Source organism: Hyperolius riggenbachi, chromosome 2 (genome assembly GCF_040937935.1).
Source record: "Hyperolius riggenbachi isolate aHypRig1 chromosome 2, aHypRig1.pri, whole genome shotgun sequence".
Taxonomy (NCBI): Eukaryota; Metazoa; Chordata; class Amphibia; order Anura; family Hyperoliidae; genus Hyperolius; species Hyperolius riggenbachi.
Genome location: NC_090647.1, coordinates 102494402 through 102513650, shown reverse-complemented (window position 1 = coordinate 102513650; position 19249 = coordinate 102494402). Strand labels below are relative to the sequence as shown.

The 19249-nt window shown below is 43.2% G+C and overlaps 1 long non-coding RNA gene across 1 annotated transcript in view; it reads left to right on the top strand.

Moving 5' to 3' along the window:
* Positions 1-16105, top strand: part of LOC137543998 (uncharacterized) — a 63523-nt gene extending 47418 nt beyond the window's left edge. The window contains exon 4 of the long non-coding RNA XR_011025693.1: positions 15850-16105. This is a non-coding gene — a long non-coding RNA (uncharacterized lncRNA). The remainder of the gene's footprint in view (positions 1-15849) is intronic.
* Positions 16106-19249: the final 3144 nt, after the last annotated feature.

The window sequence follows — 19249 nt, the reverse complement described above, 5'->3', positions numbered from 1 at the left end:
GGACCCGTTTCCGAAAAGAGAAAAAAAACTGGGAGCCGCAAAACCATTATAAAACAGATATGTCCCCAATATGCACAAATCGTTAGCAGATATGTCCCCAATATGCACAAATCGTTAGCAGATATGACCCCAATATGCACAAATCGTTAGCAGATATGTCCCCAATATGCAGATATAACCCCAATAAGCACAAATTGTTAGCAGATATGTCCCAAATATGCACAAATCGTTAGCAGATATGTCCCCAATATGCACAAATCGTTAGCAGATATGACCCCAATATGCAGATATGACCCCAATATGCACAAATCGTTAGCAGATATGTCCCCAATATGCAGATATAACCCCAAATCGTTAGCAGATATGCCCCCCATATGCACAAATCGTTATCAGATATGTCCCCAATATGCACAAATTGTTAGCAGATATGACCCCAATATGCAGATATGACCCCAATATGCACAAATCGTTAGCAGATATGTCCCCAATATGCAGATATAACCCCAATAAGCACAAATCGTTAGCAGATATGTCCCCAATATGCACAAATCGTTAGCAGATATGTCCCCAATATGCACAAATCGTTAGCAGATATGTCCCCAATATGCACAAATCGTTAGCAGATATGTCCCCAATATGCAGATATAACCCCAATAAGCACAAATCGTTAGCAGATATGTCCCCAATATGCACAAATCGTTATCAGATATGTCCCCAATATGCACAAATCGTTAGCAGATATGTCCCCAATATGCAGATATAACCCCAATAAGCACAAATCGTTAGCAGATATGTCCCCAATATGCACAAATTGTTAGCAGATATGTCCCCAATATGCACAAATCGTTAGCAGATATGTCCCCAATATGCAGATATAACCCCAATAAGTACAAATCGTTAGCAGATATGTCCCCAATATGCACAAATCGTTAGCAGATATGTCCCCAATATGCACAAATCGTTAGCAGATATGTCCCCAATATGCAGATATAACCCCAATAAGCACAAATCGTTATCAGATATGTCCCCAATATGCACAAATCGTTAGCAGATATGTCCCCAATATGCAGATATAACCCCAATAAGCACAAATCGTTAGCAGATATGTCCCCAATATGCACAAATCGTTAGCAGATATGTCCCCAATATGCACAAATCGTTAGCAGATATGTCCCCAATATGCAGATATAACCCCAATAAGCACAAATCGTTAGCAGATATGTCCCCAATATGCACAAATCGTTAGCAGATATGACCCCAATATGCACAAATCGTTAGCAGATATGTCCCCAATATGCAGATATAACCCCAATAAGCACAAATCGTTATCAGATATGTCCCCAATATGCACAAATCGTTAGCAGATATGTCCCCAATATGCAGAAATGACCCCCAATATGCACAAATCGTTATCAGATATGTCCCCAATATGCACAAATCGTTAGCAGATATGTCCCCAATATGCACAAATCGTTAGCAGATATGTCCCCAATATGCACAAATCGTTAGCAGATATGTCCCCAATATGCACAAATCGTTAGCAGATATGTCCCCAATATGCAGATATAACCCCAATAAGCACAAATCGTTAGCAGATATGTCCCCAATATGCACAAATCGTTAGCAGATATGTCCCCAATATGCACAAATCGTTAGCAGATATGTCCCCAATATGCACAAATCGTTAGCAGATATGTCCCCAATATGCAGATATAACCCCAATAAGCACAAATCGTTATCAGATATGTCCCCAATATGCACAAATCGTTAGCAGATATGTCCCCAATATGCAGAAATGACCCCCAATATGCACAAATCGTTAGCAGATATGTCCCCAATATGCACAAATCGTTAGCAGATATGTCCCCAATATGCACAAATCGTTATCAGATATGTCCCCAATATGCACAAATCGTTAGCAGATATGTCCCCAATATGCAGATATAACCCCAATAAGCACAAATCGTTAGCAGATATGTCCCCAATATGCACAAATCGTTATCAGATATGTCCCCAATATGCACAAATCGTTAGCAGATATTTCCCCAATATGCAGAAATGACCCCCAATATGCACAAATCGTTATCAGATATGTCCCCAATATGCACAAATTGTTAGCAGATATTTCCCCAATATGCAGAAATGACCCCCAATATGCACAAATCGTTATCAGATATGTCCCCAATATGCACAAATCGTTAGCAGATATGTCCCCAATATGCAGAAATGACCCCCAATATGCACAAATCGTTAGCAGATATGACCCCAATATGCACAAATCATTAGCAAATATGACCCCAATATGCACAAATCCTTCAGCAGAAATGACCCCAATATGCACAAATCCTTCAGCAGAAATGACCCCAATATGCACAAATCCTTCAGCAGAAATGACCCCAATATGCACAAATCCTTCAGCAGATCTGAAAAGAAAACCCCATTTACTCACCTAGTAAGAAGACCTCCTGTCACGATCTCCTCCTGTCCCGACCTCCGGTCCCGACCTCCTTGTGGCGCGCAACTCCGTCGGCTCCTCTTCCTTCCCGACGTCACGTCCTGCCTGCACTACACTGCAGGGCTACGGGAAAATGGCCGCCCGAAGCCCTGCACTGGTCTGGCGGCCTCTCTGATAGGCTGCCGGCCAGCGGCAGCACACGTGACGTCACACGCGCAAACGTCACACACGCGCCGCAACCACTGACACCCACTACCGGTGTAGTGTCAGAATGGGCAGCCCTGCAGCACCGGAGCCGGGACTGAGCCGCGGCAAAGGGGAAAAAGAGCCGCTTGCGGCTCCGGAGCCGCGGGTTGCCGACCCCTGTACTAGGTCATTAACCACTTCGTCCACAGGTCAGTAGATATACGTCCTCTGGGACTTAATCTAAGCCACAGGTCAGTAGAATCTACTGACCTGTATTGAAGCAGTGCTGTGCAGGATTGGGCTTGCTCCTGTGCACATTTCTGGCACTATCTGATGCAGGACTAATTGGTGAACGGGAATATAAGTTGCCTGAGCTAATGACATTGATTTTTACCATTAAAAATACTTTTATTTTCTCATTCATAGTGAAAAACACACTCTGTAGCATTATTTCAGAATCAAATATCTTCACCATAAATTGTGACAGGAACATAATTTAAGTTTTGTGATAAACAGTAGAAACAGCCAAACAAAATGTGTGTTTTTTATCTACAGTAGCACTTTTTATTTTTAAACGGGAATTGGTAAAACTGAGAAATACATGTTTTTTCTATTTTTTTCTTTGTTTTACCATTAAAATTCATAGAAAGCAAAATTGTTTGAGGGAAAAAATGGCATACTATGAAAGCCTAGTTTGTCTTGAAAAAAACAATATATATTTCATTTCTGTGTCATAAGTAGGGACAAAGTTATTTCTGATTAAATAGGGAAATAGCTAAACTGTCAAAACTGCTCTGGTCAATATGTTGAAAACAAGGTCTGGATGCGAAGTGGTTAATAAATAAATTGAAGAGCACTGGACCCAGTACAGACCCCTGTGGGACCCCACTGCTAACAGTCTCCCATTTTGAGTATGTTCCATTGACCACAACTCTTTGTTTTCTGTCCATTAGCCAGTTCCCTATCCATGCACACAGACTCTTCCCCAATCCTTGCATCCTCAACTTTTGCACCAGACTTTTGTGTGGAGCAGTGTCGAAGGCCTTTGCAAAGTCCAAGTATATCACATCTACAGCATTGCCAATATCCACATTAGCATTCACTACCTCATAGAAGCTGAAGATGTTAGTCAAACAGGACCTGTCTTTAGTGAACCCATGTTGATGCTCAGAAATAAGATTATTTTCTACTATGAAGTCGTGTATAGTATCTCTTAGTAACCCCTCAAATAGTTTGCATACAACTGGTGTTAAGCTTACAAGTCTATAATTTCCTGGATCTGATTTTTTGCCCTTCTTAAATAATGGGAAAACGTGGGCTGTACGCCAATCCACTGGGACTCTGCCAGTTGAAAGAGAGTCACAAAAGATAAGATAAAGAGGGTTATCTATAACTGAACTTAATTCCCTTAGGACCCGAGGATGCATGCCATCCGGGCCAGGTGCCTTGTCTGTTTTTAATTTATTTAGTCTTGCCTGCGTTAAGTATTTAATATTACAGTTGGAAGATTGAGACTCTTCTGCATCTGTAATTTGCAACAGTGCTGTTTCCTTTGTGAAGACAGAAGCAAAGAAAGCATTTAATAACTCTGCCTTACCTTGGTCATCCACCATTGAGTTCCCACCCTCATGCTTTAGGAGTCCTATACAGTCAGTCAACCTTTCTTTTTTTAGAGTTGATGTACTTGTAAAACTTTTTGGGTTAGATTTGATATCCCTAGCGATTTGATTTTCAGCTTCGATCTTTGCCAGCCTAATTTCTTTTTTACAATTTTTATTGCACTCCTTATAATTGCTTAGTGCAGCCTCGGTCCCCTCCTGTTTTAGGACCTTATGGGCATTCTTTTTACTCTTCATTTTATCTCTAACCTTTCCATTCACCCATAGAGGCCTTTTTTTATTCCTAGACATTTTGTTTCCATATGGGATATACATGCTACAATATTGATTGAGAATAAGTTTAAAAGCTTGCCATTTCCCTTCAGTGTCCTCCCCTTGTAGTACATTATCCCAGTTCACCAAACTTAGTGCCTGCCTAAGTTGATTGAACTTTGCTTTTCTAAAATTCATAGTTTTAGTGTTCCCACTGCCCCGTGGCCTATCAGTGACCAGATCAAACGTTATCATGTTGTGATCACTATTTCCCAAATGTTCTTGAACCTGCACATTTGATACATTATCTGGTCTATTAGAAATGATCAGATCCAGTAACGCATTCCCCCTAGTTGGTTCCATTACCATTTGAGTCAAGTAATTGTCCTGTAGTGCTGCCAGAAATCTGCTGCTTTTACCAGAATGGGTAGCCTCAATACCCCAGTCAGTGATCTTTGTTTCATCACTCCAGAGTATTCCTCAGAGGCTGTCAGACCTACAGTTGGATGCTGCTGGTGTATATGCTCTTGTGCAAATTATGGATGCTGTGAAACAGAAGGTGCATGAAGATAAGGCAGTGAGAATGGTACAGAATCCACCGATTTGGAAGAAGTCCAGTTCTCTTTATCTATGTCATATCCTCTACTTTGAGCATTCTGAGTTTCGGCAAGTGCAGTGCAGTTCTGATTTCAACTAGTTCCATAAGAATATTTCTGCATTGTTTGCATTCATTTAGCCCCTAGTTTTTCTGCATAAATTCCCAGATAATTAGTAATGCATAATACACATTATATAGTGCAATTACATTACATTGCATTGTTTACTTAAATATTTTACAATCCAGTGGTTTTGGGGTAAAAAGGCAAAATGGATTATATGGGTGGGAGACAAGAAAAGATCGAACACTAGATGACTGGGTAGACCTTTGAGGGTATCAGGTGCAGTACTGTGCCTCCAGACCAAACATCAATTGTGAAACAGAGCAAAATAAAGTCCGGTCACCAGCAGGCATGAAATGCAAATCACCTTTATGTCATCCTCAACATTCATGATACGTAATAATGACCTTGTCGGTTTTGAGAAAATCGATTTTAAAAATGCAAAGGAGGAAACCATACGTAGCAATTTTGGTAACGATACCATGTATGTTTACAAACAAAATTAATTACGATTTCCCCCGTATTTTCGCATTACGATCTTGCATCGTAATTGCAAATTACAATGAGAAATTACGATTATTTGAAATTTGTTCTCATCACTATACAATGATGCAAAGGATGACAGACGTAACAAGGTTACACAACATAGGACAAAGCTATACAAGGCAAACAGGGTACAACATATATGATCATGCAATTTTGGGGTGGTTAGGTAGCCCCAGTAATACAAGTACTAGGCTGTAATAGGAAAGGCGCACACAATCATGTTGAATACACTAGGGAAGGGAGGACCCTGCAAATGCATACGATCTAAGGCCTGGAACCCACTACAAAGCACTATTGCAATCACTAGCAATTTGTGGTAGTGTTTTGCAAGCGATTTTGGGAGTGATTCCCCTGTTCCTATACAATAGATTCGAATGGAAACGCTCTCAAAATGCTGCATGTCCTGCGATTGCGATTTGTCTAATCGCAATCGCTCTAGTGAAATCTGTCCCACCATTTACATTGGCAGAGCGTTTAGGGAAATCACTAGCGATTGAAAGCGATCCTTAAATGCTCCAAAAAAAAAACGCTCTGGTGGGTCCTAGTCCTCAGGCATGGAACTAACTACAAATTGCAAATTGCTAGCGTTTTGTAAGCAATTTCATGAGTGTTTTCCTGCGATTTTGCTAGCGATTTTAAAAAGTGTAAGCTTTTTGGAAAGCGATTGTGATAGCGATTTGCTATTAGCAATTTTAATTCTGATTGGTCCTTTCAAATTATTATATTTTTTTTTTTACAGTTTACAGTAATTTAAAATCACACACAAACCACTATTATGTGATTCATGAGCGATTTACCGGCGCTTCAATACCTTACTTTGAAGCGCAAACGCTCCCAAAATGCTGCATTTCCTGCGACAGCGATTTTGCTCATCGCAATCGCTACTGTGGAATTTGTTACATTTATTTACATTGTCAGAGCGTTTAAGGAAATCGCTAGTGATTTAAAGCGCTCCCTAAACGCTGAAAAAAGCACTGCAGTGAGTTCCAGGCCTCAGGGATTGTTATACCCATGGTATGTAGGCACATCACCAGTTTAACCACTTCAGCATCACAGGGTTTTTTGCTTAAAAACCAAAGCAATTTTCACATTTCAGCGCTCCTCCCATTCATTCACCAATAACTTTATTGCTACTCATCAGATGTAAATGATCTATATCTTGTTTTCTTTGCCACAAATTATGCTTTGTGAGGGTGATATTTGCTTTTAGTAATTATGTCATTATCTGTGCATTTTAAAGGGGAAAATAAGAAAAAAAAAAGTAAAATACACTATTTCTCCATTTCCATCCACTATAGTTTTCAAATAAACAATGTTACCATAGGTAAAACCCACACATTGTATTTGCTCATTTGTCCTGGTTATCTCAACATTTAAATAATGTTCCTAGTACAATGTATGGCGATAATAGTTTCTGGTTTGTGTTTTTTGTTTTCTCATTGTACTCTATCAGTAATTAAAAGCCCATATCTTCATGATTAACAGTAACACACTCTCATGGCATACATATTTTAAAAGCGAAGTCCCTAGGGTAACTATTTATGTATTCTCAATGCTGTCACTTTTGGTTTTTTTATTTGGGGGTACAGAGTATATGAAAATAACAGTTTTATTGCTTTTCATTCAGTTTTCCAGTAAAAACAATCACATGACTTAGCCCTCAGTTGTCAAACACCACAAAATCTATTCTCTCCCTTGTCATGGTTAAAATTAGACCCTATATACATAATCAGGTAGCATATTGGGCATACAGCACACTGTTTACCACAAGTACGCCTATCTACTCCCCTGAGCTCCAGGTGAAGTTCTGTGGGGAGTAGATAAGCGTAGCAAGGGTTTCAAAGTGGTTAATGTAAAACACATTTGTAAATAGAGTTGGGCCGAACGGTTCGCCTGCGAACGGTTCCATGCGAACTTCCGTGGTTCGCGTTCACGTCCCGCAGGCGAACCTTTGCGGAAGTTCAGTTCGCCCCATAATGCACATGGAGGGTCAACTTTGACCCTCTACATCACAGTCAGCAGGCCCAGTGTAGCCAATTAGGCTACACTAGCCCCTGGAGCCCCACCCCCGCAGGCAGCGGCGGCCATTACGGTCACTCGTGTGCCTGCATTAGTGAGAGTAGGGCGAGCTGCTGCAGACTGTCTCTCATAGGGAAAGATTAGTTAGGCTTAGCTTGTTCCTGGCTGCATACCTGTTCTGTGAACCCACCACTGCATACCTGTACTGTGAACCCACCACTGCATACCTGTTCAGTGAACCCAACACTGCATACCTGTTCTGTGAACCCACCACTGCATACCTGTACTGTGAACCCACCACTGCATACCTGTTCAGTGAACCCACCACTGCATACCTGTTCAGTGTACCCACCACTGCATACCTGTTCAGTGAACCTGCCACTGCATACCTGTTCTGTGAACCCACCACTGCATACCTGTTCTGTGAACCCACCACTGCATACCTGTTCTGTGAACCCACCACTGCATACCTGTTGTGTTCAGTGGACCTGCCACTGCATACCTGTTCTGTTCAGTGGACCCGCCACTGTATACCTGTTCAGTGAACCCGCCACTGCATACCTGTTGTGTTCAGTGAACCTGCCACTGCATACCTGTTCTGTGAACCCGCCACTGCATACCTGTTCTGTTCAGTGGACCCGCCACTGTATACATGTTCTGTTCAGTGAACACGCCACTGTATACCTGTTCAGTAAACCCGCCACTGCATACCTGTTCTGTTCAGTGAACCTGCCACTGCATACCTGTTCTGTGAACCCGCCACTGTATACCTGTACTGTTCAGTGAACCCGCCACTGCATACCTGTTCTGTTCAGTGGACCCGCTACTGTATACCTGTTCTGTTCAGTGAACCCACCACTGTATACCTGTACTGTTCAGTGAACCCGCCACTGCATACCTGTTCTGTTCAGTGGAGCCGCTACTGTATACCGGTTCTGTTCAGTGAACCCGCCACTGCATACCTGTTGTGTTCAGTGAACCCGCCACTGTATACCTGTACTGTTCAGTGGACCCGCCACTGTATACCTGTTCTGTTCAGTGAACACGCCACTGTATACCTGTTCAGTGAACCCGCCACTGCATACCAAAACCTGCACTCTCGCCATGGTGCGCACCAGTCCAGCACGGCCGTCACTACACAAACAGCTGTTTGCGGTGCGTTACACGGTGAGTTTGGTGTGTCAGTGTGAAGCAGTACCTTAATTACACTACCTGATTGATGTATACACATGCAAGATGTTTTAAAGCACTTTAGGCCTGTCATTTAGCATTCAATGTGATTTCTGCCCTTAAAACGCTGCTTTGCGTCAAATCCAGATTTTTCCCGGGGACTTTTGGCGTGTATCCCACTCCGCCATGCCCCTGTCCAGGTGTTAGACCCCTTGAAACATCTTTTCCATCACTTTTGTGGCCAGCATAATTTTTTTTTTTCAAAGTTCGCATCCCCATTGAAGTCTATTGCGGTTCGCGAACTTTAACGCGAACCGAACCTTCCGCGGATGTTCGCAAACCTAAAATCGGAGGTTCGGCCCAACTCTATTTGTAAACACATACAAAAGTACATTTCAAAGCAAAAATCACTTTAAAACACAAATGAGTATGCATTAACCCCAAATTTACTTAATTTGTCACACATAAAGGCTTGAACGTTGAGGTGTTTATTATTTATTGTGAAACTGTTCAGTCAGTAGGAGTGCTGGTGGATACAGATCTTGTGAGAATAGATTGCTGCTTCTAGCTACGTAGGAGTTTGTTTTGCTTTTCTCCAGTCAGTGGCTTCTGCTGAGATTATATCTTGTTGTATAGGTTTGTGTGCTGGAATTTCTGCTAAGGTTTCAGTATGACTGTACGTAGTAAGTCTTAATGTGCAACATTAATATCATTGTTATTCTGTAAGCCCCCATAGCGGGTGTCTAGACATCTTGCATGCAGTTACTTGATCTGCGGCAAATGCTTATCTGCCATCATTTTAATTTGTACTTTAATCTGTTGCTAAAAATGATTCATTATCATGCATCCAATAATTTGTGGCTGAAGTTGTATAATATTCGTATCACATTTCATCGTATTCCTCTTTTCATTTTTGTTTATTTGTTTTATTTAGAACTAAAAATAAAAGGATTTATTTTTATTTTTTAAATTAGGAAAATATGAGTATTACAGATGTTTAATTTTGTTGGCGCTCTACCTGTTTTGTTTGACTAAGAAGAAGTCTAAATAAATCTAAGCTAACATTGCGGGGTCAGGCTTCTTTCCTATGACCAGCCACCTCCAAGGTCGCAGTGTGTTGTCATAACCACCAGAAACCAGTTGTTGATTTTTTTCCACAATTTGGGAACAAAAATGCAGCTGTACTAAAAATAAATGAGCCTTTAGGTGGTGTATGTTGCCCATAAGACAGAGCTGTTTCTGGGCACAGGCCAACCAGGCACATACTGAGCACCAGCCAGGCACACAGGAAGAGTGCGTTCTGGGGTATCACAGCCACATTGAGCACTAGAAGACAGTGCAGAAATGTCTGCAGGACTCCCCAACACCTCTCTCCTGGACTGGACCGATAGAGGCGCATTGCCACTATTGGACCTTTTTGAGCTTGCACTCCTTGCCTGATGAAGCGGGTTATACCTGCAAAACGCGTTGCGGAGTGCCAAAATAAATTGTTATTTGCGATTTGAACAATCTCGATTGTCCATCATTTCAGGAGGTAAGTCCACCTGTACTCCTCCTTTTTAGTTGTTTTTAGATCATTTTAACCTGCCTGGCGCCTCTGTCCAAAATTTGGACTTGACCGATGATTGGACAGTTTGTGTCTTTGTCACAGAACTGACACATGCCTGCTTTGCCCATAATGGCCATGCTGCCTGTCCGACTTACATATCAGTACGAAAACATTTGTAAAACCATTTTGTCCCATTAGACTCAAAGCGCATAAATATGTTGCATAGTTACAGAGGATATAATTAAGTGTTCATAAATGCCAGACTAAACAGGTGACTGTAACGATTGGTGTCAGCAAATACAGAGTTCTGATTATTCGGTGATCTGCAGTATCACCAAAAAATGCAGATACTATATCTAATTATATGGTGATCTGCAGAATCACTGATAATACAAATATAGCAACACAAAGGAAGTAACGTGACCTTAGTCACACTTTATTGCACTGTGTGTAGTGATTGGTGCAAACAGTAAGTACTGCTAGGTTTAGCAACACCTCACCAGAGGAGCTGGTGGGTACTAACAGTACTGAGCCCCTCACCAGAGACAAGGGCTCCCTGGTGAGAGTAGAGGGGTCAGACCAGTGCTGGGCCGAAATTACGCATGAGCGTAATTACGCATCGTAATTCAATGTAATTTACCGTAAGTGGTATCGTAATTACACTGTCTACCGTAATTGCTAGGCATGCGTAATTTTACGAACACTTACGCGTAATTTTACGCGTAATTACTAACGTAAAATCTCCCATTTTCTAAGAGTAGCCAATCAGTCAAGATCCTAAGCAACCAATAGTATCTTCTCCCGCCCTTCAGTATATGCGTACGTTTTGACGCATAAGAATGATATGTACGCAATAACTGTCACATTGACGGCTATTGCGTACATATCGTCCGCATGCGTCAAAAAATACGCATTAATGGGTATTACGGCACTACGCGTAACATCGTAGTGTAAGCGCCTTCATTACGGTATCCTTACGCGTAATTGCGTACGTTTACGCGTAATTACGGTGATGTACCGTAGATAATTTCCTACGCCGTAACCGTAATTGCGTAATGCGTAATAGCGTAAAATTACGCGTAATGATCCGTAAGCGTAGATTTTTCCATTACGAGCAGCACTGGGTCAGACTAATCGATTCGGCAACAGACAGGCAGATCAGGTACAAATACAGAAGGCAGAGGCAGAACGATATTCAGGCAGGGTTGGAAACAAGATCAGATGGGCAAAGGTACAGAATCAGAAGACAGAGGCAGAACGGTATTCAGGCAGGGTCGGCAACAAGATCAGATGGGCAAAAGTACAGAATCAGCGAGCAGAGATTGGTCAGAGCAAGCCAGAGTCATACACAGAAAATAACACAGTAATAAAGTCACTAATAACTATAGAATAATTCCTATCTTGTGTGAAATCCCCGGTTTCCTCCCGGATCAAAGCACACCGGAACTATCTAAGGTTTGAGCGCTAACACGAGGCATTCGCAACAGCAGACAAGTTGCCACTGACTCCTCCGGGCTTAAGAGCCCGAAGAGACCCTGAGGCACGCCCCCCTACGCCCAGCCAATTAGCAGCAGCGGACGCCTGGCGTGACGTCAGCCGACCCGCAGGTCAGCTGATGCGTCTCCTTGCCGCATAAAGGTTGCGACGGTGTGCGCGCGCACGTGTCAATGCGACCCTATGTGCAGACCCGTCCTCGGCGTGCTAGATGTCCGAGGCACGGGAGCACCACTCGTTAGGGAGGTAGAGGCAGCTGCGGTGGCAGCGTGGTTCGCCGCAGCTGCCTCCTTGCTATTTATTACAGTGACTTTTCAGTTTAGACTTAAATGCCTCCAGGAATAGATGAGGTGTGACGAGGAGTTCCAAAGTGTAGGGGCAGCATGACAGGAGGCACTGGCTCCAAATGTATTCATAAAACTGGTCTTAAAAATGTTAAAGTAATACTGAAAATAAAAAATAAAAGTGCTATTCAAACACAGGTATGAGATATGTTGCCCAATGGTGAGTGGTGACATGATATAAAAATAATAAACAATAATGATACAAAGTTATAAAAGGAAAAATAAGAAATTCCCCTCCAACCCCCCTTCCATTTTTGTACTCTCAGATCTGAGGTCTTCTATTTGAAGTTTCTCTAATCTCCACCCTTCCCAGAGTTGCTCCACAGCATACCACAAAGAAAAAGTAGGTGAAGTACTGTCGAAATTTGTATTTTCTTCCTAAAAAAAATATTTTCTTGCTTGCTGGTGGCATACGAGGCATTTTATTTATAAGATATGAAAATATCAATCAGGAAAAAAACTTTGGAGAAAAAGTAAATAGGATTGTGAGCAGTGTAGTTGGTTTCAGCTCTTGCTCGTCCTTAATGCTGCAAAGACTGTGGAGCTGGTTGTGGATTTCAGGAAGCGCCCTCCCCCACTTAACCCGATCTTCATCGCAGGGACAGAGGTCACCAGAGTATCAAGTGTTCGGTTATTGGGCACTACCATCACCAATGACCTGAGATGGAGGGAAAACACCACTAAATGCCAAAAGAAGGCTCAGCAACGGCTGTTCTTCCTAAGACAGCTAAGGAAGTTTGGCATGCCGCAGGAGCTGATGTCAAGCTTCTACACTGCCACCATTGAGTCTATCCTGTGCTCCTCCATCATCGTCTGGTATAGCGGCGCCACCACAAGCGACAAGTACAGACTACATAGAGTTATCAATGCCGCAGAAAGAATTATCGGTACACCCTTGCCACCACTGGACCTCCTCCATGCTTCCAGGCTGAGAACAAGGGCAAATAGGATTACGCAAGACCCCCTCCACCCCGGCGGTCACTCCGACCACCGCTATAGAGCTATTTCCACCAAAACCTCCAGACATAGAAACTCCTTTTTCCCCCAAGCAGTGCGCCTTCTGAACTCGAGCCATGCACACAGCAAAGCTAAATAGCAGGTCTGTCACCCAGACCTAGATAGCCTGTATATACTTAACCTGGGGCGATTCTTCATTTCATTAGTACTTGCACCTAGGACTAATTAAACAAATAGCAGGACCAGCTGCTACGTTCTACGTCTGTTCATTTTGCACATGTACTTGTTTTCAATGCCTGCATCTGTCCTTCAATGCATTTCTGTATTGCTACTTGCTAGTTATGTTCTGATGATGTTGTTGTGGTTGTTGTTGTTGTTCTTGCACTATGCTCCATGCCAATGTGTACCACAAATAATTCCGGGTGTGGCAACCGCTGCACTTGGCGAAATAAATTGATTCTGATTCTGATTCTGCTATCTCTGGTACTGCAGATGCATTTGCACTGTGCTCTTAAACCTGCCAAGAGGCTTTACCTGCAGCCATTCATAAGCCAGGTGCTGCTGCTTGGCATTGAGCACTTACCAACCTCCGTGTTTGTCAAGAGCCAAGGCTCAGCTATCAATCTTTCTAAAGCTAGATTGGAGAAAAGTCGGAAACAGGAAATTTGGGCGCTCATCAACTAATTGGCGACTTGGGAGCCCCATAGGCGCTAATGCAAATATCAGCTATTAGGCAGCCAAAGCAGAAAATTGGGCGCTTGATAATTATCATTTTTAAAAATGACATCGTTATAGTTTTTGAAATTTTTCATTGTTTTGAAAATCAAAATGTTATAGTTTTTTACTTTTTTTAATGTTTTATTTTTACAAATTATTCATTTTTGAAAGTTATCGTTTAAAAATGTATCGTTCTGTGTGAGAGTAGGGTTAGGATAAGTTGTAGTAAAATATCATTAGTATATACCGATATTTTTTATTCTGATCATTTACACTATTCACACTTTAAAAATGAAGACTATCGGTAGATATTAATGATAATTTGATTAAGGAAAACAGGCGCCCATATTTCCTTGTGTCCCGATTTCATTCATGCAAAAGTCTGTGTCTAGAAGACAGTCTCTCACATGTCTAAACAGACAGTGCAGGTTATACCTTCTGATATTTGGCATATTCAACCCCCCCCCACCCCTCCCCCCATGACTTTAAAGAAGCTGGAGTCTATCTATACTTATTCTAACTTTCTGCGTCTCAAGATTAAAAAGCAAAAGCTTTTTGAAGTCCATGTTCATTAAGATGCTTTAGCAATACGTGCAGTGTTTGCATAGGGTACAGCAGTTTACCAGAACTTTTAATAAGAGCAGATGTCCCCACTAGCCCATAGGCTACAATATATTATGCCAGTTTTCCAGCTGCTGGATGATACTTTAACTGCCTTACGACTGCTACACGCCGATTGGCGTGAGCACCGCGGCAACCCCAGGAATGGCTAGGAATGTACTTTGCAGGGGATCGTGCGCCGATGCGCTTGCATCCCCACTTGAATGATGGAGCCGAACTCTGTCATCAGTCTCCCAGCGTCGAAACCGCCATCTAATAACATTGTACAGCGTTGTGATCTAAGACAGCGCTGTACTGGGGATAGCCGTGTGACATGGCTGTCCCCTTTCAGAGGCTTAGAAGTGATTGGTTGTCATAGGCTGATGCCTATGACAGCCGATCACTGTGATTGGCTGGCGGGGGAGGGAGGGTGGGCATTAAAAATAATAACTAAATAGGCAATTTTATTATAAAAATAATAACAAAAGTATTTGTCAAAAAAAAAAAAAATAAACACTGGGGGAGCGATCAGACCCCACCAACAGAAAGCTCTGTTGGTGAGGAGAAAATGGGGGGGATCACTTGTGTGCTGAGTTGTACGCCCTGCAGTGAGGCCTTAAAGCTGCAGTCGCCCATTTTAGTAAAAATGGCCTGGTCACTAGTGGAGTTTAACACCGCGGTCCTCAATTGGTTAAACTGGGGAGTCTATGTCTATTCCAAGTCCTAGTTACGTAAGTTCTCCTGGAGCAAGCCTAAAGTGTCACTTTAGTGCAAAAGTGTGTACAACAGAGATCATCACTGGTAAAAAACATTTTGTAACTATAGTCCACAAAATATTAACTTTCAACATCATTCTGTAGCAACTTTAACTTTTTTATTTGTAGGAAGCTTGGGGAAAACAGTGGCAACCGGTATACAGCTTGTTGTTAAAGATATCCAGAATTCTCCTCTTTGTCTAATTGGTTCATACACAGGAAGTAAAATTTACTGCATCCCTTCACACCCTTATGGCTTCACCCCACTTCCTCAGAAACAGAACAGAACACTTGTAATTAGCTAAACTGTGTCTAGGTATCCAATAGTAATACTCGCTGTGCCAAGATCTCACAGTCATGAGATCTCAGTTTGGAAAACTATTTAAAAACCTTGCTCCCTCTAGCCATCCATCAGCCTAGTTAATTCCTTTCTAGAGTTTTATCGCAGTCCTTGAATTTATGCATGTATAGGTGTGAATCTACATATGGTAATAGTTTTACAATGTTTTCTTGCGTTATCCTTATAGGTCCTCGAAGCATGGCTCGTCAGTCAGGAACCTCGATGACATATACTTCAGAACTTACTTTCTGACACAAGGGCATTGTAAAAACAGAAGCCTGGAAGACCTGAGAGCTGGCTTTCAAAGACACGAAGGAGCCAAACCACACACACTAGCTGCTGCCTACCTATTACTGTAATATTTTATTGTAATGCTTTGTTCAGTGTATTGAAAGGATTTCACATCTTGAGTAAAGTTTTCCATGCTCATAAGGACTATTAAATCTGTAATATAGTAGGACGGTATTAAAAATCATCAAAAATAAGTGCCAGGCAGCGCTCGGGTAGGAGAAACACGAGCGGTGATCTCATAAAGAGAAAATCATCAGCCTTTTGTGTGCCAGGGATCAGGTCTCTGCGCTATAAGCGGGGATCATTCTGCAGGAATGTGTACTTAGCATATAGGCATTGAAGGCCTTTGTGAAACATTTAAGAAATATAATCGTGATTAAATCAGTGTTCAATAAAAAAGGAAATGTGAGACCCATCTAAAGCAATTGGGAACGTGCAGCCCGAGCTATCCTGCCAAGTACGCTACGAGTACTTTATGACATACGGTATGTGCTTTTGTCATGCCATAGATATTACTCAATATTTGAGCCTAGTGACAAACAGATATTTTTTTAATGAGACACATTAAATATCTAGGGTGGGTCAATGGCTCAGCCATTGATCTTGGCTCATTTTAGCCTGATGAAACACTTAAGCTGCTTTCACACTTACCGCGTTGCATCACATTGCGGTACTTTGTAAGTCTGTGGAGACTTACACACTATTGCAACAGGATGCAGTGCGTTGGAAGCATCGAAATCGCCGCAAGCCAGCCAAAAACTCTGCAGTGCGTTGCCGCATGATTTGTGCCTACTGCACAGATTATGCAGCAATGGAAGTCTATGATGACGCGGTACGTGTGCATGAGCAATTGCGGTAGTGGCGCAGCGCACATTTACAGAGCGATGAATAATCAAGTGACTACTTCCTTGTTGTCCTTATTGTGATTCCTGACAGAGTAGTGTCAGCCAGGAGCCTCAAACTGCAAGGAATTATAAAACACCAGGGAGTCAACCGGATGCCTCAAGGGTGTATAAAGTCCACAGTGAAATAGCAAAATGACTGGGTCTACACCCGGATTAGTGCAAATGCAGCAAAATGTTAATATACCAAAGTAACAAAACACACAACGTTTCGGCCGAGAGGCCTTTCTCAAGTGTTACAGAGTTAGGCCTCGTTCACATCAGGGACGTTTCTGTGCGCTTTCCACAGCGCACTGCCTGTGCTTTCAGCAAGGTATTGATTTTTCCATGTAACTAAATGTAGCTGGTTCACATCTATGTGCTGCGCTGAGCAGCGTTACAAAAATGTAGGGTTGCATGCATTTCTGTGCGCTGAGCTGTAAAGCGCTCATCAATGCAAGTGAATGGGTGCACTTTTTTAGCACATAGAAGCGCGTACAAGCGCATAGAAGCGCATGCGTTTTTTACCCCTAATTGGAGAAAAAAATACATTTACATACAAAAACAACGTTTTATTGACAACTGCTGCTGCTACAATAAGCAAAACATGCTTTAAAGAAGCGCAGCGCAACGCACAGAAACGCGCACTAAAGCGCGCACAAGCGCATGCATTTTTTACCACACGCTTTAACACGTTTTTTAGTGCAGCAGATGTGAACGAGGCCTTAAGTAAAAACCACATATAAATCCATTTTAGACTCAAAACACACCCACTAAGGGGCGGGCACTAACTTAAAGAGCGAAAGACCATTTCAAAGAGACAGTATCACAGAAAACATTTCAGGTTAAATTCATCGTTTAGTACATTAGGGGGTAAAGTACTCAGCTTATCTATCCATCTATGCTCACATCTCAGTACGGTTGTCTGTCCATATTCCCTTACTGATGTAGACTCTCTCGAGAACACACCATCACAAATCTCCCACATTGTGTCCACAATCAAAATAGTGTTTTGCTATGGGGGAATCAAACTTTTTCAGGATCTTCATAGTATTTTCTATACAAACGAATGTTACTACGATGTTCATTGATTCTAACCCTTACGGGCCTAGAAGTTGGTCCCACATATTTTGCTTCCTGTCAAGTTTCAAAGAAATAGCTGGCTGCAGACATTTAAAATCGAAAAATAATTGTTAATATTATACAGTAAAAAGAATGTGACTGCACTTTTCTATATTTATACAAAGTTTATAACAAAGTTTAAATATCCTTATTTCCCTTTAAAGGGAAGGTTCAGGGACCGTTGAAAAAAAATAAAAATCCGCATCCACTTACCTGGGGCTTCCTCCAGCCCGTGGCAGGCAGGAGGTGCCCTCGGCGCCGCTCCGCAGGCTCCCGGTGGTCTCCGGTGGCCGACCCGACCTGGCCAGGCCGGCGGCCAGGTCGGGCTTCTTCTGCGTTCCAAAATGCGCCTCACGGCGGCGCGCTGACGTCATCGGACGTCCTCCGGCCCGGGCTGTACTGCGCAGGCTCAGAACTACTGAGCCTGCGCAGTACAGCCCGGAGGACGTCCGATGATGTCAGCGCGCCGCCGTGAGGCGCATTTTGGAATGCAGAAGAAGCCCGACCTGGCCGCTGGCCTGGCCAGGTCGGGTCGGCCACCAGAGACCACCGGGAGCCTGCGGAGCGGCGCCGAGGGCACCTCCTGCCTGGCACGGGCTGGAGGAAGCCCCAGGTAAGTGGATGCGGATTTTTATTTTTTTTCAACGGTCCCTGAACCTTCCCTTTAACCACTTGCCGACCAGGGGAATTTTCACTGATCGGTGCTGCGTGGGCTCTACAGCCCGCAGCACCGATCAGCAGTGCAGCAGGGCGATCAGACTACCCCCCTTTTTTCCCCACTAGGGGGATGTCCTGCTGGGGGGGTCTGATCGCCGCCGGCCATTAGTGGGTAGCGGGGGGGGGGCTCCTCAAAGCCCCCCTCCGCAGCGTTTTGTGCGCTCCCTCCCTCCCCTTACCTCCCTCTCCCTTGCTGGGCTGCGCAGGACGGATAACCGTCCTGCGCATTGTGGGATAGGCTTCAGCCTATCATATGGCGGCGATCCCCGGCCAATCAGAGGCCGGGGATCGCCGATCTGACTTACGGCGCTGCTGCGCAGCAGCGCCGTATGATGTAAACAGCGGGGATTTCTTCCCCGCCTGTTTACATTTTGCCGGCGAGCCGCTATCGGCGGCTCTCCGGCTGTTCACTGAGACACCCTCCGTGAACTGACATGGAAAGGCCGCTCGATCGAGCGGCCGTTTCCATGGTAACCCGCAGACGACCAGTTTACGCCAATCGGCGTTAGCTGGTCGTCAAGAGGTTAAGTCATCATGGCAACTAAATGGCTGTTTATTTCTTTTTATATTTTTTTG